We start from the raw sequence: 12,683 nt of genomic DNA, 5'->3' as shown, positions 1-12,683 counted from the left end.
CTCAGCACAATTTCTTTATCCACGAAGCGATGGAACCTTGCCACTATCGCCCTTGGCGGCTCATATGCCTTGGGTCTCCTCGCCAGGATCCGGTGAGCCCCTTCCAGCTCCAGGGGGGTCGGAGAGGCCTCCGCACCCATCAGCGAATGGAACATCGTGCTCATGTACGCCCCGGCATCAGCTCCCTCCACTCCTTCGGGAAGACCCAGAATCCGGAGGTCCTTCCTCCTCGACCTGTTCTCCAGGACCTTAATTCTCTCGGCGCACCGCTTCGTGCGCATCCATTTTTACCGCCAGGACCTGGATATCGTCCTCATTGGTGTTCACCTTATCGTTCACCTCAGAAGCTTCACCGCCTGGGTAGTCTGGGTCTCCTTCAGCCCCTCGATCGTCAACAGCATCGGCGCCAGCACCTCCTTTGTCAGCACCTCCACGCATCTCATGAAGAACTCCTGCTGGTCTGGCCCCCACGCTGCTTGCACTCCGCCCACCGCCATCCTCCTCGTTTTGTTCTCTGCTCCATGGCCTCTTTCCTCGTTGCTCCACCACTGCTCCCTGCCAAATATTGTGGGGGGGGAACCTCACTGCTCCTTCCCACACGGGATCAGTCAAAAAAAAAGCTCCGTTGGGGCTCCTCTGGAGAGCCTGAAAGTCCGTTTTCGCGGGATGTGCCGAAACGCGCGGCTTAGCTCCGCATCGCCGCAACCGGAAGTCCGGTGGATATATTCTTGACAAACAATGGGGTGAAAGGTAGAGTGTAGGCAGGACTGAGGTTACAATCTGACTGGCCAGGATCTTATTGAGTGGCTGAGCAGGCTCCAGGGACCAGGGTAGCCTCCTGCTGCTCCTAATCCGTATGGTGTCGGGCGGGATTTTCTGGTCCTTCGCGCCGCCAGGTCCCACTGAAGGTGCACCCCCCAAGGTGGGTTCTCCGGTAGCCATCTTGGACGCCGGAAAACCCGCCACGGTGCTGGGCCCTAATTGAATATCTCAAGGGATCGATGACATCTTCCTGTTCCCGTGGGCGGGATTCTCCAGCTGCACCCGCAAGGCGACCGGAAATTCCCGTCCGCGGTCAATGGACCTTTACAGGGTCCACGTACCGCTCGTGGCGATCTTCCGGCAGAAGAATCCAACACTCTATGTTGGGAAAGTAAAAGGACTGGTTTTGTTTGCCTTCTTCCCATTGTCCCACTTTCAACTCAAGGGTATTGATTCCAATGGGCATGTCCACTGCCTATCTCCCTCCCACTTCACTCAGCAGTTGGTATATCACAGCCTCTCTCCCCACTTTAAATACCCCCTTCCAACCCCAGCTTTTAGTGGCCCTTTATGAATTCTCTGCCTCCGTGCTGCATTTTAGAATACATTGTTTGGCAGAAGGAGCTTTTACAAATGAAGTCTGTCAAACGTTAATGAAACTAATCTCTGCCTAACCTCGAGGTGCACCATACGTACGTCATTCATACGATGTGGCCTCAACGCACCAGTTTTACTTTAATAGATAATAGAAATTATGGGCAGAGTAATCCTTTTGAAAGACTATGGGCGCGATTCACCAAATGGGATCAAAGTCCCATAGCGAGTGCGCTCAGCGGCACCTGCAGTGCTGAGAATCACATGGCTATTCAACGCGACGCATGTTGTATAAGGGGCCGGAACCCACGGCCGAGGCCACACATAGCCGGTTTTGTAAAGTGGGGAGCTCTGCTCACCAGAACTCCACAGTGTAGCGAGAGATCGGGACGGCATTTGGAAATGCCGTCCCGATCTCCAAGGCCCCTGAAGCAATCCCCGACCTCCCCCGCACAACCTGAACACGCTATGGGAGGGCCCCTCAGCCCCTCCCGTGACCCCCCAACACCCACACAGGGCACCCCCAGCCAGATCGCGCAAGGTCAAAAATGGCAGCTGTCACTGCCACCTGGGCACATTGGCAGTGCCATGCTGAGACCCAGGTGGCAAGGTGAGGGTGTCAGGCTGGCATTGCCAGGGTGCCCAGGTGGAACCAGCAGGAGGTGAGCCTTAGATTACAGGATGAAATAGACAGGCTGGTTGTTGTGTTGGGTGTTCTGATTTACAAACAGGCCAACAATGCTGGAAGTGGTGCAACGCTATTTTATTAACTACTCAACTATAATAATACTGTAAACGTGGGTGTAGGCAATACCAGCTTATCTGTGGACCCTGTCCTATCACAAGCTAGGTGAGGCACTCAGCACATGGTGAATGTCTATGATGCAGGCTGTGAGCTCTGTGCTCGGAGCTGGCTGCTGCTAGAATGAGCGGGAACTCTCCTGTGTCCTGTCTTTATAGTGCGTGTGCTCTCACTGGTGATTGGCTGCGGTGTTGTGTATGCTGGTTGGTCCTACTGCATGTCCATCAATGTGTGTGTGTGATTGCACCATGATATGCTGATGTATATCATGACACTGGTTAGATGGGCAAATGGTAGAAAATCACTTGAAAAAATGAAATGCATTTTGGGAAAACTAACAATGCAAGGGAATATGCAATAAATGGTAGGACCCAAGGAAGTACAGAGGACCAGAGAGACGTTGGTGTGCATGTCTATAAATCGCTGAGGACAGCAGGACAAGTGGATAAGGTGGTTAAGCAGGTATTTGGGAAACTTGCCTTTATTAGGTGAGGCACAGAATATAAGAGCAGGGAGGTTAAGCTGGAGCAGTAAAAAGCGCTGGTTAGGCAACAACTGGAGTACGATGTGCATGAGGCTATTCATAAAGGGCCCTCTTCTCAACCTTGCCCCTCGCCTGATCCTCAGGTTAACTCACCAGTAGTCAACTCTTCCCCCTCAATGGGGACTGTGGCGACTTTACCTTTACCTTACTGTGAGTTCTGGTTGCCACATTATAGAAACATAGAACATTACAGCGCAGTACAGGCCCTTCAGCCCTCGATGTTGCACCGACCTGTGAAACCATTCTAAAGCCCATCTACACTATTCCCTTATCGTCCATATGTCTATCCAATGACCATTTGAATACCCTTAGTGTTGGCGAGTCCACTACTGTTGCAGGCAGGGCATTCCACACCCTTACTACTCTCTGAGTAAAGAACCTACCTCTGACATCTGTCTTATATCTATCTCCCCTCAATTTAAAGCTATGTCCCCTCGTGCTAGACATCACCATCCGAGGAAAAAGGCTCTCACTGTCCACCCTGTCCAATCCTCTGATCATCTTGTATGCCTCAATTAAGGATGTGATTGATCTTGGTAGAGTGCAGAGGAGGTGTACCAGGATGGAGTCTGGACTGGAACGTTTCAGCTATCATGAGAGACGGATAAGCAGAGATGCTGAGGACCTGATTAAGGTGTATCAAATTCTGATGGACACAGATAGGGTCGATAGGAGGAAACTTTTTCCCTTAGTGGAGGGGTTGGCAATCAGAGAGAAGAGATTTAAGGTAAGGGGCAGTATGTTTAGACGGGATTTCAGGAACAGCTTTTTCACCGAGAAGGTGGTCGGAATCTGGAACTCACTGCCTGAAAAAGGTGGTAGATGCGGGAAGCTTCACAACATTTAAGAATTATTTAGATGAGTACTTGAACTGGCATAGCCTATGAGGCTATGGGCTAATGTTGGGAAAATTGGATTAGAGTAGATAGGTGCTTGATGGCCACCTGGATATGGTGAGCTGAAGGACCTTTTTCCATGTTGTAAAACTCCTCGGACTCTACTGACCGTGATATTAAAATGTTTGTGTGTGTCTCTTTCCCATCTTTGTTCTTTTCACCTCTCCTAATGCAGGCAGAGCTCCTACAATGTCTCCTTTCGGTCGCTCGATGTTTGACAGCAATATTAAGTCCCATAACCTGGGCAGTATTTCTATTGCGAGACCGAGACAAGGTGAGTAATAAGTGGCAATTTCCCTTCTTCAAGACCACCCTCACCCTCTCTCTCTGCTGAGGATGCTAAGGTTTGTAAGAACAGATTTTAAATTAATTATCCAATTAATTTATTGAGTAATATGATTTAGAATAGATGGAAAAAGGACTAGGATGTTTTACTACCTAAGAGTTCTTTGAGGATGGAACAACCCGGATGAATAAGGGAGAACCGGTAAATCTAATATATCTGGATTTTAATAAGATATTTGATGAAGTTCACAGAAAAGTTGACCATACATGTGACGTGTTCATGGTAATATGTTAGGATGGTTCGAGATTCGGCCAACTAACATGGAACAAAGAGTCTGGATAAGTGAGTCATTTTCAGATTGGCGAACCATATCTAGTGTAACACAGGGATCAGTGCTGGGGCATCAACTGTTTAATATATTCACAATTTGGGTGAATAGACCAAGTATGTTGCAGCCAAATTTGCTGACAATGCGAAGATCTGCAGGAAAGCAAACTGTGAGGACACAAAGAATCTGCAAAGTGATATAGATACATTCAGTGAGTGAGCAAAGAATTGGCAGATGGACAACATTGAGGGAAAATGTAAGATTGTCCACTTTGGTAGAAGAATCACAAAGTAGAATATTATTTAAATGGAGAGAGACTGCAGCATGCTGCATTGCAGATGTCTTCGGACATGAAAGGTTAGCCTGCAGGTACAGCAAGCAATTGGAAGGCAAATGGGATATTGGCCTTTGTCACAAGGTGGATGGAGGATAAAAGTGGGAAGTCTTGCTACAAGCACACAGGGAGTTAGTGAGACCACACCGAGAGGACTGGTTTGGTCTCCTTACTCACAAAGGAATATGTTTCAAGGTAGTTGACAGAAGGTTCACTACGCTGAGTCCTGGGATGAAGAGGTTGCCTTCTGAGGAAAGGTGGAGTAATTTGGTCCATGCTCTTTGGAGTTTAGAAGAATGGGAGGTGATCTTATTGAATCTTATAAGACACTTGACAGGGTAGATGCTGAGAAAATGTTTAACTCATTGTGGGAATCTCAATCTTTGGGGGCATAATTTCAAAATAAGGGGTGTCACCTTGAGACCAAGATGAGGATAAATTTTGTTTCTCAGAGTCTCGTTAATGTTTGGAATTCTCTTCCGCAGGGAGCAGTGGAGACTCGGGCATTGAATACGTTCAAGGCTGAGTTACACAGATTGTTCACCTACAAGGGGGATGGGATTTATGGGATACAGGCAGGAAAGTGAAGTGACAGCCGCAATCAAATCAGCCATGATCTTAATGAATGGCGGAGCAGGCTCAAGGGGCCAAGTGGGCTACACCAGCTTCTATTTCTTATGTTCTTAGCTACTTCATTGGTGGTAAAATGCTTTTAGGTGCAGTCACTGTTACAATATAGGTCATGTGGCAGTCAAATTACACCGACCATGATCCCACAATCAGTATTGAGTTATTGACCAAGATGGTCTGCTCTCGCAATATTGTCTGAGGGAAATAAATAAATCCACACAGAGGAGAACTGCCCCATCTGACCTTCAAATGATGCTCTGGGACTTTTTACACACACTCGAGAGGACATTCTGGGGCTTCAGTTTAACATTTCAGTGCCTCGGACAGTTCACTATTCACTCAGTCGGAGCTGCAGCCCAGGTTTTATGCTCAAGGCTCGGGAGCGGGGCTTGAACCCACAACCTTCTGACTACAGGGGAGTGCAGGCAGTACCTGCTGTGTTATCCAGTCGTAAGGGATGCCTGCATCAAATCCACTGCACGGGCATCACAGGAAGGCAGGTACAGGCAGGTGTGATTGTGACATTCGCCAGTGATGAACTATCGGGGCAAAGGTAAGAGTAGATCATGTGCCAGAGGGCTGCCCTTGTTCATGAAAATCACACAGCAAAAGTTAGTACCTGTAGGAGCATTGGTCAGCTAAACTGCATTTATTTCAATACAAGGAGTCTGATGGGTAAGACTGATGAACTCTGAGGGCTACGCGATCCAAAGGCCACACTGTACCCAAAAAGCAGACTGGCCGAGTGAAGACTGGAGACCCCACTCCCGGGATCTGCATGTACATGGCTCACAATGCTTCATGCAATCTATCGCAATTTCACAAAATGTTGCATTGTAAATTCCGCCCATTGTGGGCGGGATCATTTTTTAGCAAATCTGCTTTTTAAAGCGAGACAACTAGTCTCACTTCACTGTGTAGATTTCTGAGGTACCCAATGCGTGCGATCAATCTCTCTCACCTCGGAGACCTCGAGCCAGCACCTTTCAGCACTGGTCTCCACAATGTGGGATGAGGTTGTATCCTAGCATTTCTGGAACCCTGGCATTGCCATCCTGGCACCCTGGTAGTGTCACCTGGGTACAAGCTTGGCACTGATCAGGTGGCACTGCCTGATCAGTGCCAAGCTTGGATCTGTCAGGTTGGATCTGTGAATGTGCCAAGCGAGCATTTTATGTGCACTGGCGAATTTGGGGGAATTGGGCGTCACGTTGGGGATCGGGATGCCATTCAACATGCTGTCCCGATCTCTCGCTGCACTGAGTTCCGGTGAGCGGAGGCCTCTTATCTTACGCTCGTGCTGTTTTATGGCCATGTGTTTCTCAGCACTGTGAATGCTGAAAACATGCAGCTCCACGCGGGCCCTGTGGAACTTTGTTCCCTTTTAGTTGAATCGTGCACAGGGTGTTGGTCAGCACATGGGATTATGATGTTATTACAATCACAGAAACTTAGTTGAAAGAAGAGCAGGACTGGCAGCTGAACATCCCAGGGCACAGAAGTTTCAGGCGTGATAGAAGGGAAGGTAATAGAGAAGGAAGGATTCCATTATTGATTAGGGAGAACATCACAGCAATACTCAGGGATGATATCTTAATAGGTTCCTCAAATGAAGCCATACGGATAGAACTTACTAATAAAAAGGGGGTGATAGGGTGGCACGGTGGCACAGTGGGTAGCACTACTGCCTCATGGCGTCAAGGACCCGAGTTCAATTCCGACCCCAATTCACTGTCCATAAGACACATGAGCAGAATTAGACCACTCGGCCCATCGAGTCTGCTCCGCCATTCAATCATGGCTGATATGTTTCTCATCCCCATTTTCCTGCCTTCTCCCCATAACCCCTGACCCCCTTATTAATCAAGAACCTATCTATCACTGTCTTAAAGACACTCAGTGATTGGGCCTCCACAGCCTTCTGCGGCAAAGAGTTCCACAGATTCACCACCCTCTGGCTGAAGAAATTCCTCTTTATCTCAGTTTTAAATGATCATCCCTTCAGTCTGAGACTGTGCCCTCGGGTTATAGTTTTACCCACCAATGGAAACATCCTCTCTATCCAGGTCTCATATTATCCTGTAAGTTTCAATAAGATCCCCTCTCGTCCTTCTAAATCCAACGAGTACAGACCCAGAGTCCTCAACCGTTCCTCATATGACAAGCTCTTCATTCCAGGGATTGTTCTTGTAAACCTCCTCTGGACCCTTTCCAAGGCCAGGACATCCTTCCTTAGATACGGGGCCCGGAACTGCTCACAATGCTCCAAATGGGGTCCGACCAGAGACTTATACAGCTGCAGAAGTAAATCCTTGCTCTTGTATTCTAGCCCTCTCAACATGAATGCTAACATTGTATTTGCCTTCCTAACTGCCAACTGAACCTGCATGTTGACCTGTAGAGAATCTTGAACTGGGACTCCTCAGTCCCTTTGTGCTTCTGATTTCCTAAGCCTTTTTCCCTTTAGAAAATAGTCTATGCCTCCATTCATCGTACCAAATATGCATAGCCTCACTTTTTTACACATTGTTATGGGCCAGGGTTTAGAGAACCCCAAAGTGTATCATGGAGTTCACCTGACCCACAACTTTTAATAGATTGTGGTATGGGGAGCACACGGCCCACTCTACAGGTGTGGTACAGCAGAAATGGAAAGTGTTTTTTAAAGCAAAACAATGTTTATTCTATGAACACAAGTGAACCTTTTTAAAACATACAGTGAACATCTTAGCAACCATCAATTCAAATACAACCCTCAAAGAATACAACACTAAGTAATGCTTACACAGTCCTTTTAATACCCAGAAGACTTACAAACAAACAACCTTTTAATAGAAGCACATCAGGTTCAAGTCACTACTGAGAACATTTATAATTCTGAATTCACCAAATGATCAAGAGATAGTCTTTTCATGACAGAGAGAACAGCAGTACACCTGCTCTGTCTGGCTTCAGCTCCAACACTGAAAACGAAACCAAAAAGACACCGACACACCCAAGCTTTCCTCAAAGTGAAACTAAAAAACAGAGCCAGAGCTCAGCTCCACCCACACTCTGACATCACTGCAGTAACATAAGCAGCCAAACATTTCTTAAAGTGACATTCTCATGACAACATTGTATTCCATCTGAGACTTCATTGCCCATTCTCCGAGCCTGCCCAAGACCTTCTGCAGACCCCCTGCTTTCTCAAAACTACCTGTCGCTCTGCATATCTTTCTATCATCTGCAAACTTAGCAACAGTGCCCTCAGTTCCTTCTTCCAGATCGTTAATGTGTATTGTCGTAAGTTGTGGTCCCAACACCTACCCCTGAGGCACACCACTAGTCACCGGCTGCTATCCTGAAAAAGACCCCTTTATCCCCACTCTCTGCCTTCTGCCAGTCAGCCAATCCTCTATCCATGCCACGATCTGACCATTAACACCATGGGCTCTTAACTTATTTAACAGCCTCTTATGCAACACCTTGTCAAAGGCCTTCTGATCAGAATAGACCATGTCCACTGGTTCTCCTTTGTCTAACTTCCTTGTTACCTCCTCAAAGAATGCTAACAGATTTGTCAGACATGACCTTCCCTTAATGAAGCTCTTCTGACTCAGTCCTATTTTATCATGCACTTTGAAGTACTCTGCAATCTCATCTTTAATAATGAACTCTAAAACCTTACCAATGACCCAAGTCAGGCTGACTGGTCTATAATTTCCACTCTTGGGCAGCAAGGTAGCACAATGGGTAGCACTGTTGCTTCACATCTCCAAAGTTCCAGGTTTGATTCCCGGCTTGGGTCACTATGCGGAGTCTGCACGTTCTCCCTGTGTCTGCATGAGTTTCCTACGAGTGCTCTTGTTTCCTCCCACAAGTCCCGAAAGGCGTGCTATTAGGTAATTTGGACATTCTGAATTCTCCCTCTGTGTACCCGAACAGGCACCGGAATATGCCGACCAGGGGCTTTTCACAGTAACTTCACTGCAGTGTTAACGTAAGCCTACTTGTGACAATAAAGATTATTATTATTAGTCTTCTGCCTCCCTCCCTTCTTAAACAGGGGTGTTACATTAGCCATTTTCCAGTCTTCTGGGACCCTCCCTGCCTCCAGTGATTCCTGAAAGATCACCACCAATGCCTCCACAATCTCCTCAGCTATCTCCTTTCGATCCCTGGGGTGTAGTCCATCTGGTCCAGGTGGTTTATCCACCTTCAGACCTTTCAGTTTCCCCAGAACCACCTTCTTAGTGATGGCCACCACACTCACCTCTGCCCCCTGGCTCTCTTGAAGTTCTGGTATCCCGCTGGTCTTCGACTGTGATGACTGATGCAAAGTAATTAGTTAGCTCCTCTACCATTTCTTTGTTTCCTGTTACTACTTCTCCAATCTAATTTTCCAGTGGTCCAATGGCTTTTCCTGGCTCTCCATAACCTTTTATACATTGAAAAAAACTCTTGCTAGCTTATTTTATATAATTAGCTAGTTTACACTCATATTTAATCTTCTCCCCCCTTGCTTTTTTAGTTATCCTCTGCTCGCTTTTAAAGGCTTCCCAATCCTCTGGCTTCCCACTAATCCTCACCTGTTGAATGCTTTTTCTTTTGCTTTTATGTTGTCCTTGACTTCCCTCATCAGTCATGGATGCCTGCTCCTCCCTTTAGCATGTTACCTCCTCCTTGGGATGAATTTCTGTTTATCCTCCCGAATAACCCCCAAAAACCCTTGCCATTGCTGTCCCACTGTCTTATTTGCTGGGCTCCCCTCCCAATCAACTCTGGCCAGTCCTCCCTCATTTCTTTGTAGTTACCTTTATTCAATTGCAATACCAACACATCTAATTCCAGCTTCTGCCTCTCAAACCACAAGATAAATTCTATCATCTTGTGGTCAATCATCTTGCGTTCAAGGTAGACGATCCTGACCTATACAAGAAATCCAGGTACGACCTCCGCAAAGCCATCAGAGATGCCAAGAGAGAATGTCAAACCAAGCTAGAGTCACAGACAGACTCTCGGCGGTTGTGGCAAGGACTAAACAACATAACGGGCTACAAAGCGAAGCTGAACAGTATCTCTGGCAGCAGCGCACCCCTCCCCGGTGAACTCAATGCTTTCTATGCTCAGTTCGAGCAGGTAACCAACAATCCGCTGTTGAGTACTCCAGCAGCCCATAATTCACCCATGACCCACCATCACAGCTTCCAAAGTCAGATTGGCCTTCCTGAAAGTGAACCCTCGGAAGGCGACGGGCCCGGATAGGATCCCTGGTCATGCACTCAGAGCCTGCGCGGACCAGCTGGCAGAGGTATTCGCGGACATCTTTAACCTGTCCCTACTCCACTCCGAGGTCCCCACCTGCTTCAAGAAGACCACCAGCATACCGGTTCGAAAGAAGAACCAGGCAACGTGCCTCAATGACTACCGACCAGTGGCTCTGACTCCAGTCGTAATGAAGTGCTTTGAGAGGTTGATCATGAAGCGCATCACCTCCATACTCCCAGTACGCCTTGATCCACTGCAATTCGCATACCGCTGCAACCGGTCCACATCAGACACTATTTCCCTGGCCCTACACTCATCCCTAGAGCATTTCGAAAACAAGGGCTCCTACATCAGACTCCTATTTATTGACTACAGCTCCGCCTTCAACACCATAATCCCAGCCAAGCTCATATCAAAGCTCCAAAACCTAGGACTTGGCTCCCCACTCTGCAACTGGATCCTCGATTTTCTGACCAACAGACCACAATCAATAAGAATGAAGTGGAGATGCTGGTGTTGGACTGGGGTGAGCACAGTACGAAGTCTTACAACACCAGGTTAAAGTCCAACAGGTTTGTTTCGATGTCACTAGCTTTCGGAGCGCTGCTCCTTCCTCAGGTGAATGAAGAGGTATGTTCCAGAAACACATAGATAGACAAATTCAAAGGTGCCAAACAATGCTTGGAATGTGACCATTAGCAGGTGATTAAATCTGCAGATCCAGTAAGAATGAACAACAACACCTCCTCCACAATAGTCCTCAACACCGGCGCCCCGCAAGGCTGCATACTGAGCCCCCTACTCTACTCCCTGTACACACACGACTGCGTGGCAAAACTTGGTTCCAACTCCACCTACAAGTTTGCTGACGATACGACCATAGTGGGCCGAATCTCGAATAACGACGAGTCCGAATACAGGAGGGAGATAGAGAATCTAGTGGAGTGGTGTAGCGACAACAATCTCTCCCTCAATGCCAGCAAAACTAAAGAGCTGGTAATTGACTTAAGGAAGCAAAGTACTGTGCACACCCCTGTCAGCATCAACGGGGCCGAGGTGGAGATGGTTAGCAGTTTCAAATTCCATGGGGTGCGCACCTCCAAAAATCTGTCCTGGTCCACCCACGTCGACGCTACCACCAAGAAAGTACAACAGCGCCTATACTTCCTCAGGAAATTAAGGAAATTCGGCATGTCCACATTAACCCTTACCAACTTTTACAAATGCACCATGGAAAGCATCCAATCGGGCTGCATCACAGCCTGGTATGGCAACTGCTCGGCCCAGGACCGCAAGAAACTTCAGAGTCGTGAACACCGCCCAGTCCCTCACACGAACTTGCCTCCCATCTATTGACTCCATCTACACCTCCCGCTGCCTGGGGAAAGCGGGCAGCATAATCAAAGATCCCTCCCACCCGGCTTACTCATTCTGCCAACTTCTTCCATCGGGCAGGAGATACAGAAGTCTGAGAACACGCACGAACAGACTCAAAAACAGCTTCTTCCCCGCTGTTACCAGTCTCCTAAATGACCCTCTTATGGACTGACCTCATTAACACTACACCCTGTATGCTTCATCCGATGCCAGTGCTTATGTAGTTACATTGTATATGTTGTGTTGCCCTATTATGTATTTTCTTTGATTCCCTTTTCTTCTCATGTACTTAATGATCTGTTGAGCTGCTCACAGAAAAATACTTTTCGCTGTACCTCGGTACACGTGACGATAAACAAATCCAATCCAATGCCCTCTAAGGGTTCCTTCACCTTAAGTTTCCTAATCAGGTCTGCCTCATTACACATCCACAATCAAGAATTGCTTGTTCCCGAGTGGACTCTACAACAAGCTGCTCCAAAAATCCATCTCGTGGACATTCCACAAATTTGTTTTCTTGGCATCTACTACCAACCTGATTTTCCCAGTCCACCTGCGAATTGACGTACCCTATAATTATTGTAATATTGCCTTTCTTACATGCCTTTTCTGTCTCCTGATTTATTTTCTGCCCCATATCATGTACGGAGTATGCACATTCTCCCAGTGTCTGCGTGGGTCTCACGCTCACAACCCAAAGATGTGCAGGGTAGGGTGACTGGCCATGCTAAATTTCCCCTTAATTGGTAAAAACTAATTAGGTACTCTAAATTTATTTATAAAAAAAGTAAGGGACTCCGAACTGATCCCTGCTGAACACCAGAGATGCACTGCTGAGGCTGTATAAGACTCTTGTCAGACCCCATTTTTGAGTATTGTG

Source organism: Scyliorhinus torazame, chromosome 14 (genome assembly GCF_047496885.1).
Source record: "Scyliorhinus torazame isolate Kashiwa2021f chromosome 14, sScyTor2.1, whole genome shotgun sequence".
Lineage (NCBI taxonomy): Eukaryota > Metazoa > Chordata > Chondrichthyes > Carcharhiniformes > Scyliorhinidae > Scyliorhinus > Scyliorhinus torazame.
The sequence above is the reverse complement of the archived record's forward strand: the minus strand, read 5'-3'. Positions refer to the sequence as shown.